Below are 25,338 nucleotides of genomic sequence, written 5' to 3'. Positions count from 1 at the left end.
TTTTCACATACTTTCTTAGCAACAACTGACTCACCTATTGGAGTAGAAACTAGGAAAGGCTCAAGAATCTTTGCGGGACTCATTTCAAAATTCACAGCAACTAATGGGGTCATATAAAAGAAACTTGACCCATGGTCCAATAACACATAAACATCAAAGTGAAAGACACGGAGCATACCAATAACAACATCGGGAGAATTCTCCTATTCCTGATAGGATGGTAAGGCATAGAATCTTTTTTGGAACTGACCTCCAGCCATACTGGATAAAGCACCCAGAGGAGGGTCTGGATGGGCTAAAAGAGTTGGTGCACTGGTAGTCTGAGTTTGAGGTTAAATATCTCGGCTACCCTGCCTAGCATGTGGGAACTCTCTAAGTCTATGGCCTATCTTGCCACAACCAAAAAACCCCCTCTGATCAGCTAAGAACTCACTGGGATGGTCCCTACGACACTCAGTACATGGAGGATAACGAGGTCTGTTACTTACACTATTTTGGGACCTGAACATAAAAGGCATATTCCTCTGCTCCTGCCTATTTCTGAACGTAGGAGTACTAACTGATGAAGGCACTAGCATAGATGAGCGATCCAAAAACTGGGGTCGGTTCTCTCTATAGGATCTAGTCTGGCCATGCTCAAACTGCTTTGATCTAGCCCTCTTGTTTCCCCTCACTCTATCTCTCTCCCTTATCTTATCTGTCTCAATCTATTAAGCATGCATCATCATCCTGGATAGATCCATATCCCTACTAAGCATAGCAATCCTATACTCTTTCAGCACCAAACTAGACACACTGGTCACGAACTTACTCATACTAGATTGGGTGTTAGCTACCACGTCAGAAGCATACTTGGCTAATTGGTTGAAATTGAGGCAGTACTCTTTAACAGTCATGGAGCCCTGTCTCAAGTTCATAAACTCCTCTATCTTTGCTTCCATCATCTCTAGCAGGAAGAACTTGTCCAGGAATGCATCCTGGAATATCTGCCAAGTAATAAAGGCAGTATCTTCCCCTCTATTCTTTCTCCATGCAAAAACCAAGTTATAAGCAATATCTTTCAGATGATAAGATGCCAACTCTACACTCTCTTCCTCAGAAATATGTAAGACTTGTGTGATCTTTCTCACCTTCTTAAGATACAACTGTGGGTCCTCACCAGCCTTAGATCCATAGAACTCTGGCAGATTCATCCGCATAAAATCACAGATCCTAGCAGTAGCTAAGTCACCTCTCTGCTAATGCAAAACTATGGCGTGGTTATTATCCTGGATATTTACGGTGACTACTTGGGCTAACTCTTGAAAGGCTGCATGAAACTCAGCATGAGACACAGTCTCATTCAAGGAATAACAAGATGAGGTTACTCATTATCATTCCTAAGGGCATTAGCTATTCGGGGAGGCATTTTTTGAAATAAAAGAGCATGAATTAATAGCTGAGGGAGACAACTGTAAGCACTTTAGATTCTGAATGAAAGACATGACTTTTTCCTAAAACGTCTTGTAGCCTCTTGCTCATAGATGCGGCGCGCTACACACCGTTGATCAAGACTTTACTTAACGTGGCTTGTCAGACTCCCTAAGACTCCTTAAACCTTAGGTTCTGATACCAAGTTTGTAATGTCCCAAAATCTTATTCTGAGACATCACACAGTGTTTAAGACTATAAGTAGCGCTAAGCTAACCCTTTGAGCCTGTTACTACTTTTGACACTTACTTTTAAGATGGATAAAGCAAAATAATGGAGCTGTCATAACATATCTCAACTGAAATAACAAAACAATACTGTCTAAATAGCAACATGCTGAAAAGTCTAAAATAGCACTGATAGTCTAGTCTGACAAAGCCTCTACTACTCAAGAACTAGAGATCCATTAGGACAGATCCCCAACTGACTCATAGTCAACTGAAAAGAAATAACCCAACTACTATGAAGACTAAAATTAGGGAAAAATACGTCCTCAAACCATGAGGACTCACCAACTATGGAGGTGTAGATCAAGGTACTTGGAGATCACTGATACTGCTAAGACTGAGCACCTGAACCTACATTATGAAATAATGTAGCACATAGACATATATGTGGATCATTGCTTTAAGGATGTACTGAGTATATGAGGGTATATGCGATACTTAAAATAATAATATCATCAATCTTTACAAAAATCATGCATGCTAATATAACTGACTCACATAGGTCGAATAATCTCAAAATTTTATATCTCATAAATTATGAATACTGGAATACATAGTATAAATCTCATCTCAAGGAACATACTTTACTTTAGAAACTGATTACTTACTCTTACTAATAAGGAAAAATACTTTCTTCTTGGGAAAATTTTACTTTAAGAAACTACTTTGAAAAATCTTGTTATTCGGGAGGTTCTCTTAACCGACATACACCATGCGAGCTATATGGAGTCCAACATCTTGTCCTCCTAATGAAGAAACCTCATATTGGGGAGAGGAGTCATACTCTTTCTAGGGAGTATAACCTCAACTCAGTGATCACTATCTCGGCCTTGGGCCCATAAATCTCAATCCTATGGAGGCATGTAGTTCTGGGGTATGAAACCGTAGTAACTTACCCAACTCGGTGCTAAATACTACTCCCTTTAGTTAGTTACACTCATCTCATGGAAATCCACTTTAAAATAATGTCATGGTTCATAAAGAACCCAATTCTAAAATCTGTAATCTCATTTAGAAAAGTGGATTTCAATAATCTCAAAATACTCAAACCATGGGTGCTTATAGTACAAAAGTTCTTAAAATTACAATCTCAAATAGGGCTTAATGACCCATATATCAATCTCACATTAAGCCATATCAAATTTCATACTCGATATGATAGAGATTCATAAATCATATAGAAATCTAGAAATTTTCAGATATATGCATTATAATCTCAACATACTCATGTACTTCAATTCCTAAAACATTGAAACCATTATAATCTCAAAAAATAATAACATAGGGTATAAACACATACTTCAATTTCATAAGAAAACATGTCAAACCATATATCCTTGTAATTAAAACAACTTTTGGTCGCAAGGACAAAAGGAGTGTCCTTGTTCAAACCCCATATACCTTAGATTTTGACTTATAGATGAACAAGCTTGCTTGACACTCTTTTTAGTACTCTTGAGTGAGGTTTATTGAAGCTTTTAGTTAGGAAACTTTGAATCTCAACTCAATTTGCAGAATTTCTGATGGAATCTTCAAGTTCTTGGAGAAGGAATTGGGTTTGCTCTTAAGGGTTAATCTTGAGGGAAAACCCTAGTTCTTGATGCTTTGGATGATTCTGAAGTTCTATGCTTCATTTTGAATATATATAAGTGTTAAAAAGGTGGAAAAAGACCAAAATTCCTTTTAAAAATGACTTAAAAATACTGAATGGGATCTACAATGGTTGGAGTGATGGTGCATCACTAGTCTGATGGCCCATCGGATCGTCCGTTGAACGTTGGTCAGAAAAAGGCCAAACTACCTCGTTGCGACGGTCTTAGTGACGGTCCATTGGTAACTTCACGGTCCGTCATCCTGGCTATTGCACTTGAACTAGAAGAGGGAGTTACTGCCTTAGTTGCAATGGTTTAGGTGATGGTCCATCGCAAGCTCGATGGTCCGTCAACCTTCGCATCATACCTGGGCTATTTCGACAGCTTTTAGTAAAACGACCATAACTTCTTGCCCCGATACCAAATTTGGATGAAATTGGTATCATTGGAAAGCTAATTTAATTTCCCACACGATAAAAATTCCAACTTAGGAAAATCCCACATGGTTTAAACACTATTAACTTTGGAAGTCATTCCTAAATCTTTTAGAGACTGAAAAAGGCTTCACTTGACATGCTCTAAAGGCTTAGACTACGAGGGAAATTTATGGGGTCTTACACTTACATACTTGATTGCTCAATTATATCATGTTTTACATACTAAGAACACATAAAGTCCTCAAAACAATTTTAAATAAGCTTGGATAACAACACTAAAGTGTATAAATCCACCTCAGGTCACCACACACACTTAAAACCTTGTTCATCCTCAAACAACTCTTTACTCAAAGCACCTTATGATGAGGTGACTCTAGACTTCTTCTATGAGCAAGACACTCAAGCTAATACTACAATGACTACACAGAATGAAAGTCCTTACACTAAGTATGTTATCTACACAATTGAAAGCTTATGAATGCCACTGTAAAACATCCTAGCCTCAAAAATTGACTCACCTAATTGGTAAACTCATACATATTGCTCAATCAATGATATCATACAAATCACCAAACTATAATCAAACATGTTCCCTCACAACTAGAGAATTACCCATAAACACTCACATAGATGCAATTTATAACATAATAGGTACTAGAATCACATTACGCTTGCTCTCCCAAGCAATTCACAAGTTACACAAGATGAACCATAGGTTTGCCCTTAGTATAGTACTCTACTAATATCAGAGTGTTAAAGATCAGGATCAAGTAGGTCTTTAAGTTATGTAAAGTAGGATAAGGGGTGGGTAGTAACTATTTTGATCAAGAATAGTGACAATTTCCCTAAGTACTTTAATACATCATACTTTTTATTCAATTCACTTCTAGCAATAATTTCACCACTTTTATCTATACACATCTTTTGTATTGCCCCATCTCATTTAGCACATTCACATACAACATAGAAGGGAGTATTGTCTATTAATCTGTGATCCAATTTTAGCACAATTTTCTTTTCACTCCCAACCACAACACATCAATTGTACACACCAATAACTATTACTTTGGGGCTCTAATTTCACCCTTTCCCTACTTAAATTTCAAACTCCTTGACTCAATTAATTTTATACTAAAGCTCATAGGAGCATTGGATCAAATTAAGGTCAATTAAAGAAAGGGATATATGCTACATATAAGACTACTAAAGAAAGTAAGCCAATGAATCAGTGAGGTTAACTAGGATTATGCACAAGGGTGGGTCTAAAAAAGGTATAAATATGGCTATTAAAACAATGCCTATTTTATCTCCTAAACCCACACTCTTTATTTTGCTTTGCATACACACCAGGCACGTTATAGACATCAAGTGCAACTAGGAATACACAAGAACCTTAATCTCACATTGCACATGCTCAACTCAAGTAGGATTATCATATACTCTCAACCACATAATAGCATGAATTTAACATTAAGCCAACCACGGACAAGAGTCATTAACTAGAGCCTAGATATCTTAAACGTAGTAATTCATACCATTAACATATTTTTTACATTTACAACCCACTTGCATAATGTAATCACTCATAACACCAACAAGAATGTCTAACTTACCTAAAACAAAAAATACTTTATCGTTGTTCACACCCACTTTACTTTATGCACCCCTATGATAGCCACCCTAAACTTAAGCGATTTGCCTCAGTTGAGGTGCGTAATGTCCAAGGAGCAGTAGGACCAAAATAGGTTCATTGTTACAAAAATACGCTAAAAATGGGTATTCCCCCTCCCCCATACTTAAAAATCTACTGTAACGCCTCGAATATGGTACCCAAAATATTACACGCTGCTAATGACCTCGAAGGACGACAAGTTAACCCATGATAGATATCTGTAATCAAGCATAGAAAAATATACTGTAAATATGTGGAATATAAGTTGTAAGGCCATAAGGTTCAAAACGGAACTAATACTGTATACAAAACAATGTCTATAATAGGGTATAATAATACCCAAAACTAAAATAAAATATCTGAAACATACTGTAGTCCAAAAGCCTCTAAATTGTCTAAAATCTAGGGAGTTGATGGGACATGTGCCTAACTAACTCCGAACTACTAAAATAATAAAGAAATAAAATAATCATGCTATCCTCGAATGATGAGGACTTACTACTAGTCTGGCTGCAAAACGTTTGATCTACTAAGGATGCTCGAGAGTTTATGTTTCTAAACCTATGGTATAAAACACCATAGCGTAAATGCATCAGTATGATTGAATGTACTGGTATGCAAGTGAGGTAAGTTGAATGTAAAGGGTTCATATGCATGAACAATACTAACTGACTGTATACATGAACTTTAGAATACATGCATAAATACGTAAGGTCGTGAAAATACTGAAAAACTATGTAAGTTATTTACTAGACTGGCTGACTTTATCTGACAGTCCTAAATCTGAGGAACTATCTGAGTTCTAGACTGAACTGGATAACTGTATATGACAGTCCTGATTTTGATGGAACTAGTTGAGTTCTATATAGAGATAAGCGACTATATCTGACAGTCCTAATAGCTATAGAACTGAACAGAGTTCTATTGCTGAGAGTGAATTTGAAATTGAGACTGTGGGAGGTAATAATCTAACCGACATGCCCCTAATCTGACTGGTGGGGTCCAACTTATAACCCCAGCAGGAAGGGTGTTAGTACCGTGCCACAGGTAATGAAAATCTATGAGTAAACCCTCTCTTATAGGGAGCTCTTCCATCAACCCCTACTATAAGGAAAACTCAAAGGTGATGTATAGTTCCTATACTCGTAGGGGTATCTATCAACCTACACTGGCTACATAGTTCTAGAACATAGGGATTGCTACTAAGGATCACACCCTCTACTGGCTGACAGTGTGTGTCCTCATCCCTGGGTTCACTCGGTATTGAATCCTACTCCCAACTGAATAGACATAAAACTAATTCCCTAGTTCATACTAGGCTGGACTGATCTATTACTAATTTTTCTAATTAACTATATTGAGCTGAGTTCACTAGATTTCTGTTGACTGATGAAGTACTACTGAATTTTATTAATTGATAGAATGCTGTTGAGTTCTCCTAACTGGCTGAGTTTACTAAGGTCTAAATTGAATACTACTGAGACATGATGACTGACTGAGATCACTGAGATTTATGAGATTACTGAGATTACTGAATGGGACTGGACTGATACTAAATTTACTAAATTTTCCTGAGTCACATGACTGATTGAATTCTACTTGATCATGGCTTGACTGTGAGTATCGTGAAAACTGACACCGGATCTAGGCACACAACTAAATTGTCAGGTACAATTACCCCCAGGACTCAATAGCATAATACGTAAATCATGGCACAAGCTTAAAAGCTCTACAATGGCTACATCTTTATTATTCATTCATTTAGACATTTCAACAACCACTTGATATGCATTACTTGTACATGAATGGGGAATACGTATTAGCATACTATAATATGGCATTATTTTATTTTTATAAACAATTTGTCAAACACTTACATAATACAACTTGCACATAATGAGCATGTCATAATTTCTTTCACTCATTAACTCTCAAGAGCAATTCATCAAATACTTGGTAAGTATAACATATGGACATAATCCTATACAACAAGTAGGCATCATAATTCACATTCTTATTGATAAATTTCAAGGGTTTAACATGTTTTCACATGATACTACACATATATCACTTTACTTTACTTAGATATTGTAATTAAATGAAGAACTAGGGAATCTATTAACATAATACTCATGAACATAATCAAACTAAATCATGAAATTCATCAAAAAATATTATCTTGAGTTTTTAAAAAGGTTTCTTAGACTCCAAGGGTGGAAGAAACCCTTGGATGAACACTTGACATACCTTAGTTAGTGAATTCTTGAAGGTTGATGGTTGAATCCCTTGGAAATTGAGTCTTGAATTAATAGCACTAGGGTTTTGTTCTTGGGAATTTTGTGAATAATGAATAGGATTAGCCTAAAGAGGGATAAATTTCATGTTATGAGGGCTGAAGGGCATGGGAAAAAGACTGAAATAACCCTAAGGATGCGGATTTTAAATGACTGAGAACTAGACACCAATGCTATTAGCGATACCACACGTTATGGAATCAACACGATAATCAACATGTCATGCCATAATTATGTCGAGCCTTAGTACTTTGACCCTGTCAACCTGTAATAATATCAACCAACACGATTGGAGATGCGGCGCACCAAGATTGCATTGGCTCACTATTTTAGGATTCCAAACATGGTTTTAAAAAGTTATGAAAAATCCAAAACTTTTACGGGAACACCTATTGACCTTCCTGGTCATGAATTAGAAAGAATACGGACCATTAAAGGATATTAAAGTCATGAAATAAGACTGCGAACTTTTGAAGGCTAGAAACTTAGCTAGAACCTTCTAAGTATGGGACCCCCCCTAACAAGCATAAATGGACTTAATTAACCTTAGAATTTTGTGGGGTCTTAAATATCTTCCCCTTGGGAACATTTTTCCTTAAATGAGACTGAATGAGATGGGTGAAATGATAAGCTGAAGTACATACTGCATATGAACAACTGAAACATGAGTACATGACTGACATTACTGATTTGCTAAGATTTATTCTGAGCACGCATATTTGATGTATGATTCTTGACTGGCATGACTAATAAGATGAATATATTATACTGAACATGCATACCTGATGCATGAATACATGACTAATCTGACACATGAATACATGACTGAATATGCAATGGTAATTAATACCAAGTTTATAATTGAAATATGAGCATGAAACCAGATAAGTTCAAGGGAGACTATTTCCTTAAACTGAAAAATACTAATGAGCCTAAAATTAATTACTAGATATGTATGAGTGGAAACATGAGAATGTAACTAAGTCTAAAACGTGATACATGGCTTACGGCTGAGATTTGAGTTTGAGGGTCAACTCATGAGTACTTCTTACCCAAACTGGATTTATTATGAAAAAAGAGAGTGGCACATTTATGTCATGAAGGTTCGGGGAAATATAGTGTATCTTCCCCTTGGGAAAATATATCCCTTGAAAAATACTAGGCTGACTTTGCTGAGATACTGAGGAAAAATAGGGCGATGCACAAGGCACCTAGGAGCTAAATCGTGACTAATTGTTTGGGATCTGAAACTAAGAAACGATGCATGAACTGGGCTGAACACGTAACTACTTGGTTAGTCCATCTTAGAATGATCACATTCATGAGACTCCGGATAGTGTGACTTGATGGAAAGATAGAAATCACGCCATCCAAACTTGTTTGCCTAAATGCTAAACTAAACTACCGGCTCTGCGAACTTACTCATGTTGAAAACTTATACTCGACTGGAGCATTTTTATGACGCTCTTTCTATAGCATTCTAATGACTATAGAGAGAAAGTGAATCTTGGCTTGGTCTGAGCAGAACATCAGAATAGGAGATTGCTTCATGTCTAGGATTCTTGTATTAGGAGGCAAAGCCTATGAAATATCATGTAAGAGAAAGTAACTAAAACTTATGCACTGCAACTGAGACGACTAAAAAGGTTCATATAGTGTTGAGCATAAATATATAAATATACTAAATGATCTGATTAACTGAATAACAGATAGATGAATATTGGGCATATAAGACTGAACTGTACTTAGTATGAATAACTAGCCTGTGGATGTAGAGTATTATGCATAGGAGGTAAGGACTAACTGAGTGACATGAGGTGATTGGGCATGGATTTATGAAAAATGTATTACTTAAAATTGCAAGACCAAGCATATGACATGATTCAGAAGCATTCTGTAACTGAGGTACTAAAATACCAATAACTGAATAATTGGTGGCCATATGCTATGGTTGGGTAATCCTGAAAGTGAACTAAGTTTATGATATGACTGGACTAGAACTGAGACTGAGATTGTAGCTAAGATGGTAATTAAGACTGTAACCATAACTAAGACTATAACTGGGACTAAATGCTGGTTTCTGATAACTGAGGGTTTGACTGGTACTGAAGTATTGAATTTTGATGGCTAAATAATAGATAACTGAAGGCTATGGTTCTGTAGGACTATATGAGTCCTTTACTGAATACTGATTAATGAATGACGTTGTAACTGAGGGCTGAGGGATGGAACATTAATACCACAGATACACCGAGGGGTCTAAACTGTGGATATACGTGGCATAATCTAAGTTTGACTGAGTACTATAAGTGAAGTCATGAATCGTATGGGCTAAGGATACTTTAAAGAATGACATGAGAGCATGAGTCATGAACTGCACGAACTGGGTTTGGAATTTCTGAATTTTTGGAATATAATCCACAACATTTGATGAACTTGGACTCTTCATATGAGAAACTTGAAACACACACTATTCTATGAAAAATGCATGGATATAAGCTCTATTCATAGGACTAAAATGTAAAGCATGCGTAAGTATCGGGAGGGTTGAAGTACAAAACTTTGAACTGAGGTAGTAATGGGTCGAGAATCGTCTTCCCTTATTGATTTTCTACACATACTATCATTACTACTAGAATCCGAAGGTCTGACTTTCTGAGATATCCTAATTGGACAGTTACTGAATACATATTGGGCTGTGTTAGACTAAATCACTGGGGTAGAGACTATAAAATTTCCTGTTAACATTTGGTCTGATTTTAAAGTTGACTACTATGAAAGGAGTTATGAGGAAAAGAAGCTCCTGAATCTGAAGAAACATAAACCTGTAAATAAGGGATCTGTACCATACCAGTGGTTGCACCAGGAGGACTTTCCTGATCCTAGTCGAGGAACTCCTATGGATCCTCTTCGAACCTAGAACCAGAGAATAGAGGAGGATTCATTCGGGTGAAGTCCCGAATCCTGGCTGCAGCTGAATTGGCCACTGGATTGGCCAGAATAAAAGCTGGCCGTTCAGTGTAAACTTTAACTAAATTGGCTAGAGAAGTGAATGCAGTCCTAAATTTTGTCTAGGAAACATGTTCGTCTAGGGGATCTGCCTAAACGAGCTGAGGTGTTGACTGATTACTGATTCTCCTTTTGCTAGCCTCTTTGGAAAGCATATTCTATAAGTAAGAGGAAGAAAGAGATTAGATTGAGAAAATAATTGGAGATTATTCTCACTAGCACGGCATAAATACTGAAATAAAGGAAACTATTCCTAAAACATCTCATAGCCTCCTGCACATAAGTGTGGTGCACAACACACCCATGCAAAAGACTCTGCTAGATGTGGATTTTCAGACTTCCAAGGACACTGTTGAACCTTAGGCTCTGATACCAAGTTTGTAACACCTTGAATCTGGTACCTGGAATGTTACACGATACTCATGACCTTGAAGGACCATAAGCTAACCAATGACTGATATCTATAACTGAGCACTGGATAATATACTATAAATATGCAGAATATAAGCTGTAAGGCTATAAAGTTAAAAACTGAACTAATACTGAATATAAAACAATGTCTGTAATAGGGTATAATAATACCCAAAACTAAAATAAACTATCTAAAATATGCTGTAGTCAGAAAGCCTTTAAACTATTTGAAATCTGGGGAGTTGATGGGACATATCCCAAACTAACTCTGAATTACTGAAATAATAAAAAAATAAAATAATCATGCTATCATCAAATGATGAGGAATCACTGCTAGTCTGGCTACTGAATGTCTGATCGACTAAGGATGCTCGGGAGCTTATGCTTCTAAACCTATGATATAAAACACTATAACACAAATGCATCAGTACGATTAAATATACTGGTATGAAAGTAAGGTAAGCTGAATACAAAGGGTTCATATGCATGAACAATACTAACTGACTGTATATATGAATGTGGGAATACATGTATAAATATGTACCTATAAATGAGGTCATGACAATATTGAATACTGATGTACTGACATCTGAGTTTTCTAATACTGGGATACTGAATAGATGAGTCGATTACAACATGGATTTACCAAGTTTATGGGTAACCGATATTTGGGGTTACTGGTACTATATTACTGATAACTCATAACTGAGTATATTGATACTATAAAACTATCTAAGTTCTTTACTGGACTGGGTGACTGTATCTAAATGTCTTGAATCTGAAGAACTATCCGTGTTTTAGACTGAACTGGATGACTATATCTGATAGTCTTGATTCTGATGGAACTAGCTGAGTTCCGTACTGAGCTGAGCGACTGTATCTGACAGTCCTAATATCTATAGAACTGAAGTGAGTTCTATTACTAAGACTAAATTTGAAACTGAGACTATGGGAGGTAATCATCTAACTGACATGCCCCAAATATGAACTGGTGGGGTCCAACCTGTAACCCCATCTAGAAGGATGTAAGTACCATGCCACGGGTAAAGATAAGCTGTGAGTAAACCCTATTTGACAGGGAGCTCTTCCATCAACCCCTCCTATAAAAAAAACTTAAATAAAATGTATAGTCCTTAGACTCGTAGGGGTAAATCTCAACCAACGCTGGCTACATAGTTCTGGAACACACGGGTTAATATTAAGGATCACACCCTCTACTAGCTGACAGTGTGTGTCCTCATCCCTGGGTTTACTCGGTGCAGAATCCTATTCCTAACTGAATAGACATAAAACTGATTTCCTAGTTGATACTAGGTTGGACTGATCTGATACTGATTTTTCTGATTAACTAGATTGAATTGAGTTCACTGGATTTTCGTTGACTGAAAAAATACTATTGAATTCTATTAATTGATAGAATGCTACTGAGTTCTGCTACCTGACTGAGTTTACTAAGGTCTAAACTGAATACTACTGAGACATGATGACTGACTGAGATCACTGAGATTTCTGAGATTAATGAGATCACTGAATGGGACTGGACTGATACTAAATTTACTGAATTTTCCTGAGTCACATGACTGACTGAGTTTTACTGATCATGGATTGATTGTGAGTATCATGAAAACTGACACTGGATCTAGGCACACAGCTAAATTATCGGGTACAAGTACCCCCAGGACTCAATAGCATAATAAGTAAATCATGGCAAAAGCTTAAAAGCTTAACAATGGATATATGTTTATCATTCATTCATTTAGACATTTGAACAACCACTTGAGATACATTACTTGTACATGAATGGGGAATACGTATTAGAATACTATAACATGGCATTATTTTATTCTCATAAACAATTTGTCAAATACTTGCATGATGCAATTTGTACATAACGAGAATGACATGATTTCTTTCACTTATTAACTCACATGAGCAATTCATCAAACATTTGGTGAGCATAACATATGCACATAACGCAATACAACAAATTGACATCATAATTCACATTCCTATTGACAAATTTCAAGGGTTTAAAATGGTTTCACATGATACAATAAATATATCACTTTAGTTCACTTAGATATTGTAATTAAATCATGAACTAGAGAACCCATTAACATAATAGTCATGAACACAATCAAAGTAAATCATGAAATTCATCAAAAAAAATACTATCTTGAGTGTTTGAAAAGGTTTCTTAGACTCTAATGGTGGAAGAAACCCTTGGATGAATACCTGGCATACCTTAGTTGGTGAATTCTTGAAGGTTGATGGTTGAATCCCTTGGAAATTGAGTCTTGAATTGATAGCCCTAGGGTTTTGTTCTTTAGGATTTATGAATAATGAATAGGATTAGCCAAAAGAGGGCTAAATTTTATGTTATGAGGGCTGAAGGGCGTGGGAAAAAGATTGAAATAAACCTGAGGATGCGGCTTTTAAAAGACAGAGAACTAGACACCGGCACTATTAGCAATGCGGCGCGCCATGGCACCGATACGATAGTCGATGCATCGCACCATCATTGCATCAAGCCTCAGTACTTTGACCCTAGCAACCTGCAACAATATCAACCAGCGTGATTGGCGATAGGGCATGCCAAGATCGCGTTGGTCCACTATTTTGGGATTTCAAACGTGGTCTAAACAAGTTCTAAAAAATCAAAAACTTATTCGAGAACACCTATTAAACTTGCTGGTCATGAATTAGCAATAATACGGACCATTTAAGGGCATTAAAGTCATGAAATGAGAGTACAAACTTTTGAAGGCTAAAACAAACTAAGTCTGGAAACTTAGCTAGAACCTTCTAAGTATGGGACCCCCCTCTCCCTTAACAAGTATAAATGGACTGAATTGAGCTTAAGATTTTGCGGGGTCTTACATCTACTTTGTAGTCAAAGTATACTTAAAATAAGTTATACAAAGGCCTCTATACCTAGCTAGTAGCATCTTCATGCATTAAGAGAGTCCGAGAACCCCACACTCAGTCTTTGCCATATAATTTTGCTCAGGTTTTCCTATACTCAGACTTCTAATCAAACTGTGGCTCCATAAAAACAAAAACTTGTAAAGTAAAAACTAAAAATACAAAAAATACAAGGAATTAAACCTACCTTGACTTAGGCTGCCTTCCAAGCAACACCTGATTTAGTGTTGTGGCACAACCTATATTAATTTTTTCCTCCACCTTGAGGATATGAGTTTTACCTCCAACCTTGCATCCATCTTTTTGATTCGCTAATTAGGTGGTGGTACAAAGACAAGTGAACCAAGTAATGGATAGTGCATGGTATATTACTAGGCCTTAAAGTGAGGTATGTTTTTATCTTGCTTGTCTGGTGCAAATTTCAGAATATAGAATTCTTGTTCTTCATCTTTTCACTCTTTCACTATTTCAGGTGAATCCACAGGCATGTCATTATCTAAACATAATATAGAAAAGTGCTTTGAATGAGGCCCAACCAATCCCACTTCCAAATTTACATCATCCATAAACACTCACTTTTATTCACCCTCTCAATGTCAGTATCAAGAGAAAGATCACTATTGAATGGATGAAATTCTTGTGTTTGCTCCACAAATTGGCTAGTGTCCTCCTTTGCTTTTCTCAACCTCTATGGAAATGGTGGTGGTGGTATCTCTTTACGTTGTTCAGCAGTTTTATTTTTTGAGTACTCGGACTTCCTCAAACTACCAATAAATTTGTCTACAACCAGTTGAAGAGTCAACTCTGCATCTCCCTCTTTAGTTTTCATTGGAGGTTCTTCATTTAGCTCTTTAACATTTCTCAAAGTGATTACATTTACTCATTTAGGAGGTTCATTGTCACTTGGCAAATCACCTTGAGGCCTGGTGTTTTGGGTTTGCTACCATTTCCCTAACTGATGCTCAAAATTCTTGTGAAGTACTTGCTGATTTTTGAGTTCAGCAACTATCTATTCTTGGGTGGCCATTATCTTATTTAGCATGTCTTTTATGGTACTGGCCTGTGTGTTTTGCTAATGTTGCTACTAGTTGTATTTCCATGAATTGTTTGGTGCATGAGTCTTCAACTTTGGGTTATAGGTATTACCATAATTTGGCCTTTGATAATTTCCCAAAAACATGACTAACTCAAGATTAGCACCACACATATCTGCAGAGTGATCTCTATTGCTAAAAAACACACACCAATTTGTGGTCTACTCTACAAATAGGATAATATCCACCTCATCCTATAAAGGTCCTATCCACATGCTTCTAGAATACTCTGGAAAAAAACCTCTCGGTGGTGTCCTCTACAAAACAAAAAGAATCATCACCACTCAAAAACCATCTATCCCAGGTTGCCATATCAAAAAGTGTGACAAAACAAAGTAAAAGAAAATAAAAAGAAAAAACATATCAAACTATGTAAAAATCTGTATAGCTAAACTAAAAATAAGATAGTTTCCTATTTACAAGTCCCCGTCAACGGCGCCAAAAACTTGTTGCACCCAAGCTCACGTGCAAGTGTACGTGGTCCCACCAAGTAGTAAAGTGGCCCTTTAGAAGCCAAGTACCATCCCACAAGGACTTGTTTTAACAACTATCTGATTCTAGTTCAACTTTTTTGATTAAAGTGGTGTAAAAGTAACTAAAAGAGTTTTGAAAGTTATAACTAAACATAAACTAAACAATGTGGTAAATTAAAGGTCTTGGACAATCAATGAGAAACCCAGGGTTAAGGCCCTGTGAACAATCATACTAAACTATTTAAATTCATTGGTTAGATTACTTATCTTGTTTGTTGATTCACGAGGTTGATATTATGATCATGGTCTCTCGAGCCTCTAATCACCTATCTAACTTAGACCCACAACTACATCGTTGAGCAGGGATGTACTTACTAGGTTAAATGCCTTTATATTTCGTCTTGTAACTGAACCAAATAGGTAATGCAAGTATATCTCTTTCCTACATGCAAATTATAACTTCATTATATAGAAGATTACAATCCTACTCTATTTACCCTCACATTCTATACTCTTATTCTCTCTCTCGAGCTCACAAAAATGAAAATGGATTATACTAAGGGTTGCGAATTCTTTAAAATAGTTATAAAAAGGGTAATTAAATAACTAAATATAACAATCAATAAGAACCTAAGTTATTCAAAGCAATAGCAATCATGTTCTTGGCCTTAGCACCGGAAAGGGGATTTTAGCCGCTCATTAACATAACTATGATCACGATAGATGAATACATTATAAATCAATAAATAAACTAAAGTAAAGAAAGAAAAACCCTATTTGAAGTATTTTCCAGCCCCGCCCCATGTTTTAAAGTTGTCCAAGGTATATAACATCAAGTTCAAGTGTACAATTTATAGGAGGACAATTTGGCCACTTTTGGATTAGGGTCCGCGTCGCCCCTATTATTCCATGGACTAGGTGAGCGAAGCAATCCCATCACGGTGACACAATGGATTTTCACCTTGTAATCCATATCCATGTCCACTGTTACCCTTTCATAGCATAGACCAAGGTCCACAATACCCCATGTATTCACGACCTCAATTTGACTCCTAAACTTCTTTCATGCACTCGTCCTTCCATCCCAAGCCTTGTGGTTTGGTTTCCACTTGACTTCTAACTTGTATATCATAAACTCACCAAGCATCATATAGAATTAAACACTATGAATTAGAGCTCAAAACGACACAATCATCTAAGACAACGAACTAGAAACTTATGCTAAGAATACTAGTCTTACTCTTTTTGATCTTAAGCTTCGTTTTGACTCTTGGATTATTTCAATGGAACCTCAAACACTATAAACATGTTGTTCCACAAATAATTAAATGATCATAACGTTAGGAACTCATTCCAACACTAGAATTCATCTAGATCAACTAGAATAACCCTAGCTTAAGCTAGTAACACTAGTTTTGTTGTTTTCACTCTAATTGACCAATTTAAGTACAAACTTGTTTGGAAAACATCTTAAACATTGGAATAAAATACTTATTATCTTAGATGCTCAATTATACCAATGTTAACTCATTAAGAACACAAAAAGTCCTCAAAACAATGCTAAATAAGCCCAGATAACAACACTGAGGTGCGTAAATTAACCTCTGATCACCACCGCATACTTAAAGCATTGTTCATCCTCAAACAACTCTTTACTCTAGAGCATCATAAGCTGAGGTGACTCTATACTTCTACTACAAGAAAGACACCCAAGCTAATACTACAATGACTATATATAATGCAAGTGCTTACACTAAGCATGTTATGTACACAATTGAAAGCTCATGAATATCACTCCAAAACATATTTGCCTCAAGAATTGACTCACCTAGTTGGCAAACTCATACATATTGCTCAATAAAAGACATCATACTAATCACCCAAATATCATCAAACATATTCCCTCACAGCTAGAGAGTTACCTATAAGCACTCACATAGATGCAATTTATAATAGAAGAGGTACAAGAATAAAATTACGCTCGCTCTCCCAAACAATTCATAAGTTACGCAAGATGAACCATAAGCTTACCCATAGTGTAGTACTCCACTAATATCAGAATGTTAAAGTTTAGGACCAAGTAGGTCTTTAAGGGTTGTAATGTTGGCTAAAGGACGAGTAGGAATAATATTGATCAAGAATAGTGACTAACTTCTCTATGCTCTTCAATACATCACACTTTTTATTTAATTCACTTCTAACAACCACTTTCACCACTTTTATCTACACACATCTTTTGTTTTACCACTTCTCATTAAGCTCATTCACATACATGGAAGGAGCATTTTCTATCAATTTATGATTCAATTTTCGCACATTTTCCTTTTCACTCCCAACCACAATACATCAATTGTACATACCAATAACTATTAATTTGGGGCTTTAATTTCTCCTTTTCCTTACTTGAATTTCAAACTCCTTAACTCAGTTAATTTTACACTAAAGTTCTTAGGAGAATTTGATCAAATTAAAGTCAATAAAAGAATGGGATACAAGCTACATATGAGGCTGCCAAAGAAAATAATCTAAAGGCTCAATGGGGTTAACTAGGATTATGCACAAAGGTAGGTCTAAAAAAGGGTATAGATGGCTATCAAAGAAATACTTATATCATCTCCTAAATCCATACTCTTTATTTTGCTTTGCATATATACTAGGCAAGTTCTAGACATTTAGTGCAACAAAGAATAAACAAAAACCTTACACATATATGGAACATTCTCAACTAAAGTAGGATTATCATAGACTCTCAAAAACACAACAGAATGAATTCAATATCAAGCCAACAATGGACAAGATCCCTAAACTAGAGCTTAGATGTCTCAAACATAGTAATTCATAACATCAACATGCTCTTTATATTAAAAACCCACTTGCATCATGTAATCACACATAGCACCAACAAGTATATCTCACTTACCTAAAACCAAAAAAAAATATTTTACCCTTCTTTACACCCACTTTATATTGCACACCCTTATGATAGCCACCCTCAACCTTAGCGATTCACCTTAGTTGAGGTGCACAATGTCCAAGGAGGACCAATGCCAAAACATGTTCGTTATAATACAAATGGGCTAAAAATAGGCAAAGAAGGGAAATTTCAAAGACTAAGCTAGAAGAACTAGATGGGATCGAGTAGGACCCATACACCAACATGCTCAACCTAAGGTTTAGGGGAGAGTCCCCTAGTGCTACCTCTAGATGGGGAAAATCCTTATGCCCGCACACTACCTCGAACCCATCCTCGACTCGTAACTTGCACTCTAGACTAGGCTTTCTCCTTATATGAATGCTCTACATCTCTATCATTATAAGATCTAGTCATCACCATCGACACAAAAAGAGTGAAATTTGATTTATACCATTCAGTATGAAAGATTCACATGATGAAGTGCAGAAATAAGGAATGTTTGCTAATGACATCTTATAACATTTCAAAGGTAGATACTGACATCCATATACTGATTTGCAAACTCTATTTGATACCTTGTTCTTATACTAGAGACTAGTGAACCTGGCCGCAATGATACCTATTTATCATGACCCAAAAACAAAGGATTTAGATGGTACTTGTCGTGGCAAGTTTAGATAAGTAAGCCTATCACCCAAACTACTATGAAATGTGAAATTAATACCAAAATCTATAGCAACACTCCTAACAGAGTTGAACCACACATATATTGTAAAAGAGTAAATACTTTTTTAAGCTACCATATAATACCCAAAACCTAGTGTCATAGTGTAAGAACTACTAATAAAACTCAAATCAAAATATACATACAATGTCTAAAAAGGAATGACTCCATTTTTGAATACAAAAAAGACATAGTCTAGATAAGAAAAAGGTAGTAGTCAAGTTCAAATACATAGATCAATTGCTACCTCAAATAAACTCCAAGTATCGCCTAAATTACTGTCGTGTGGCATAATCGTACCTAGAGATGCATTGAAAGGGCGCAGTAGGGATGAGTATAGTCCACTTGTACTCAGTAGGTATCATAGGACGACTGAGCAAAGTAGAAATAAGGCATACAAAAAACACATTATGGGCACGCTACTAATAGTCAAACAATGTCCTAAATGGTAGCCTATACTGTCTCCAATTACAGTTCTACAATATTCATATATACCACACAAAAATATGACGTGAAAGTACATATATATAGATTTCACACATACAAGTATGGAAAGACGTTCTCATAGATGGACATCATAATAAGACAATAATACTATATAAAATAAGAAAAATATATACATATAATATTCAATGACTATAAGGATAGTGATGACGAGGATGATGTCATCACACAACCTTTATATACACCTACCTATCTATGCTCCTAGGTATGACCTATGGGCATTTCATTAACCCATATTCAATTCAATAACCAATACCAATATCTAAGACTCCTTACCGGCACATCGCTCGAAGAAGGTCTGTAATGATGTCACAACCAATATTTCTAGTATTTCCATAATGGTACCAATATTTCATGAATGAATATGATATTTGGATGTAATGATTACAACTAACCAAATGAAATTTTCCAATTCTAACCAATATATCTAGTGTGTGAGCCAAAAATCTACTCAATAAACCAGTCATTCATGGTCCAACATGATCCACATACCAATCGATTAAGATATACCATATTTTACACCACATAATTACCAATTTAGAAAATTTTCCACCGAGGATAACAACCAATTATGCAAATATCAGGCAAATATCATCATATAAGACACCACAAAGTCATACATAACAGATAATATCTTAAACCCCCAAATAACAATAATACAGGTCCCCATACTAGAACATGTAATAATATAGCCATTTCCTTGATTTGTTCCCACACCCATAATATGATTTTATACCAATATTTATGACCCCTTCTATTCTGCAGAAATTTCGACCATAACCTACCTTGAATACCTAAAACTAATCCAAAAAGCCTATAATTCAACTGTTTCCCCTCATGAACTGACCCAAAATCAATGAAAACATACAAATATAGAATTTATGCATCAAAAGAAATCCAAAAGTACCATTAGTGCCTATTTTTGGGTCGGGTTAAAATGGACCCTGAAAACTGGTTCACTAAAAAGAAGGGTAAGACCAATTTTTTTATCCAAAAATATGTTTTCCATGATTAAAGAAACACATGGGAGAAAAACCAACTGAAAATTGTTTATAATTGTGGTTTGAATTGAAGAATCATTAATTTAGGCCTTTCGGGCCAGAATCCCCAATTTCTATCTTTGAATTCATTTTGTTAACAAGGTTTTAATGATACAAGTTGAAGAAAAAAGATTAAAATAGGGATTTAGAGCTTACATAAGATTACAAATGGAAGGAAATGCCCAAAAACTAGAACCCCAAGATCTAAGTCTCAAAGATAATGAAAGAGTTTCGAAAATAGGGGTGTAATCTACCCATGCATCACCTAACCAACCACTGGGTCACTTAGAAAGCTATCGCTAAGTGACCAGGTGTCTCTTAAGTGAATCCCGTCACGTCACCTAAGCGACTTGGCTATTAGTTAAGCAATAGGCTTCTAGCATGCCGGTGTCGCTTAGTGACCAGGTTATCACTTAAGAGACAATCACATAAGTGAGCCTAGTATCTCTTAGATGATAGTTTGGATATCAGGCTAAGTCCCTGAAGCAACCAAAGCATCTCTTAAATAAGTACACCAGCTGAGTGGTGCACCAGATGGAGACTTGGAGAATTCCAAGTCTCTTCGTACCCATCGAGTTTCATCTGAAATCCCGAGCATACAAATAAACTATGCTACCCCTCTAAAATCGACACTCCAGACTCAAAAGTGCTATTAGATTTTCAAATAAAACATTGTTTTCACAGAATTGGCCCCTGAGACCCAACTTTTAAACTTTCTAATCAAAGGTCAAAATAAGATATAAAAGTGGTAAAACCACACTTATCATGTTACCAAGCTAAAATCAGTGTTTTGGATCTACTGGCCCAGTCTATTTTCCCATCTGATGCACAGATCAATAAATGTTGACTGAAGCCAACTGTAAGGCTTTTTAAGGAACCAAAAAGCACAAACTCATACAAATCACATTGAAATACATTGAGAATCATGCCAATTATCCCCACACTAAAGAAATACCACAATACAACCACGGGGAGGGGTAAAGGTAAAATTACACATAAATAAATTTTTCACACAAATCACCAAAAATAGGTCATTATAGAATATTTCATAACTAAACGTAGACCCTAGGTGCAGCTGACACCCAATGTCATTACTGAGTCGAGAGAACTTGTGTTTTATATGTGACATGAGTATTCACTAATAAATGGGAAAAAATAGGAAAAATATGATATAAATTTTATAAAGAAACAAGCTTCGTTCATTAATAAGAAAAATTAAAGTTTCATATTCATAGTTATACATTGATCAATATCTAAAAAAACATAAGCCTGAAAACTAACAGTCTATAAAGCCTCTAAATCTAAGAAATAGTATGTATCGGGATATGGCCTTGACACACTTTTGTTAAACTAAAAATATAATAACTAAATCTGTACTAATCCCTTAGAAAATAGAAAGGACTCACCAACAGCTGAAGGTGATAAACCTAATTATTTGCTTAGCAACGAGCCTGAGTACCTAGATCTACATCATAAAATAATGCATTACAAAATGACATAATTACACTAAAAGTACTATATACAAAATGGAAAGAATAAATCATAACATGCATATACATAAGTAGGAACAACCAAAAGAGAAAAGAAAACAAGAAATGAGAAGGAAACATAAGATTGAATCATAATTGTTTTTGGAATTAAATTCTGTCAACCACTTTATGTTAATTATTGGAGTAAGCGGTGCACCGATATAAACTACATTGTGAACACATGATGTCTTAACTTGCTCCATTCAACTTAGAAATTCTATACCTTTTAAGGCACGGGACATACATAAAATATTTGCTGGCAAGGATCCATGATATAATTTCTTAGGGACACATGAAGGAGTCACTAGATCAATGGAATGATCCATAACCCACATTAGCAAATGCAGTTTCAGGTATATGTCATTTACATTTATGACTTCTTAGTCATTCTTCTAACTCACTTAAGCTTATATGATTTACATTTTGATCCTTTTTGACTTACGTTCATAGGTTAGCCACTTTAGGCTCATGTTCACGGATTAGATGCTTTAGATTCATAGTCATGGGATAGCCGCTTCAGACTCATAATAAATGATTAGCGATATAAGGCTCCCAATAATAGATTTTTTCATTTATTAACATCATTAAAGTTTCATGAAAGGAAGTATCATGATTCATTATGTTATGGTTTTTGGTTTAGGATTTTCTTAACTTTATGGAGAATAAAATTTTGGAATGTTCATGTTATTTTAGCATTGTTTATGATTAATGAGTTCTTACATCATATCAAAAAGCATAGCAGAGAGAGCTTATAGCATAAAGTCATAAATCACAAGTAAGTAAAACCATGTCATAACTCATAATGTAAGTATAATCAAAAAGAGTTTCTGTTAAGGTTCATGAGGATCATGGGATTTATGATTTATTTATTCCTCTAAAATATCATCAAACTTAATACATTTCATAATATTTATTAGTAATCATGAATTTATAAAGAAAAGAAATTTTCTGAAATAATATTGACTAGGTTTATCTTGAAGGATAGGTAACATGAGAAGTGATTTCATGATATTAACATAGGGAATCAAGGAGATTTTAAATTAATAAGATTTTACTCTTACCCTAACAATTTTCATAGGTTCCGATTGAAAATGAGGGAAAATCTATGTGGAAAACATGAGAAGAGATATCCTCACATATCTTGGAAGAAGTGGTGAACCTGGAAGAGAAACATAAGAAAAATACTTGCTTGAATTTCTTAATGTAGTCTCTACGAATTGCGTCTTTTAAGTTGGGAGGGAGAAGGAGCAAATGAATAGACTAATTAAGAGTGTTTTTACTTATAGGTGTGGTTAGAAATTATGGGTGTGGGTTATCAAATAGGGATAGGAAAAAAACTCTCAATAAAATGATTGGGGAAAATTTCTTGCCAGGAGACCTTCCAATGTGCCACACTTCTCATAGCATTGGGTAGGGCATTACATTGCATTGTCTATAGCAGTGACTGGCTTAGTTCCTCATGGTCAGCCTCACTCTTGGAATAAAGAAAGATATAATCAATAAATACAATGACAAAAGAGTTTAGATACAATCGAAAAACCAAGTTCATCAACTCCATGAACGCAGCTGGGGCATTGTTTAACATAAAGGATATAACCAAGAACACACAATAACTGTAACGAGTCCAAAAAGGCTATCTTCAGTATGTATGAAGCTCTAATTCTCAACTGGTGATACCCATATCTCAAATCAATACCGAAGCACCATGAAACTGATAGAACAAATTATCAATATGAGGAAGAGTATACTTATTCTTAACCATCATCTTGTTCAACTATCGATAATTAATACACATACGCATTGACCCATCATTTTTTTCACAAACAACATAGGCGTATCCCAAGGTGATACACTAGGTTAGATAAATCCCTTATCCAACAACTCCTATAACTAATCTTTTAATTTCTTCAACTCGATTGGGCCATCCTATAATGAGAAATATAATTCGGCTTGGTGTTGGGTCCATCATCAATAACAAAGTCAATATCATGATCCGAAGGCATACTAGGAAAATCCATAAGGAATACATCCATGAAATCATAGACAACAAGAACAAAATCAAAAGAAGGGAGGGTAACAATACTACTATCATGAATATAGGCCAACTAAGACAAATATCTCTTTCCAACCATATGATAAGCCTAAAGGAAAAATATAACTCTCTTGGGATATGAGGGAAGTACACCCTTCCATGCTATCCTTAGCACACTCGGTGAAGGTAAAGTCACAGTCTTAGCATAACAATATAGGACAACATGATAAGGAGCTAACCAATCCATAACCAAGATGACATCAAAATCTACCATATTAAGGATAATCAGATCTACCCAAGTCTCACGCCCAACAAAGGTCACAACACAGGATTGGTATAGTTGATCCACTTCTAAAGAGTCTCATATAAGGGTAGATACACAAATAGAAACATCAAAAATCTCACAAGAAGAATCAATACCCAAACCAAAATATAAAAACACATAGGCAAAAGTCTATCTTAGATCAAATAACATAGACCCAAATCTGAAAAAAATAAGGATGATATATGTGATGATAGCATTGGAAGCCTCTTCCTCTGGTCTGCTAGGTATAGTATAGCACTGTCCATCGCTGCCACCTAACTGAGTAGCCCTGCGACCACCACTACGGGCATCACTACTCTGTACTATTCACCTTTAGTAGAACCTTAATCCCTCACAACTGAAATAAGAGTAACTTTTAGAACAACACAGGGATAGTCCTTGGTCATATAGCCAACCTCATCATATACAAAGTGAATTCTACAGCTAGACTCAATAGGAGAAAATATGATTAAGCTAGAACATCGACCTAAATTTGATGAACCAGAAGACCCACTACTTAAACTCTGTAAGGCTACCGGTATTATTCTACCATAAAACCTACAGAAACCTCTTGAATATTTGCCTCAAGAAGTATGACCTCTAAACTCACCCTGATGGTGCACTTTATTAACATCTCCTTGAATTCCTTAAAGAATTGACTCAGTCATCCTAGCATGATCCACTATA

This window comes from Capsicum annuum, chromosome 7 (assembly GCF_002878395.1).
Source record: "Capsicum annuum cultivar UCD-10X-F1 chromosome 7, UCD10Xv1.1, whole genome shotgun sequence".
NCBI lineage: Eukaryota > Viridiplantae > Streptophyta > Magnoliopsida > Solanales > Solanaceae > Capsicum > Capsicum annuum.
The sequence above is the reverse complement of the archived record's forward strand: the minus strand, read 5'-3'. Positions refer to the sequence as shown.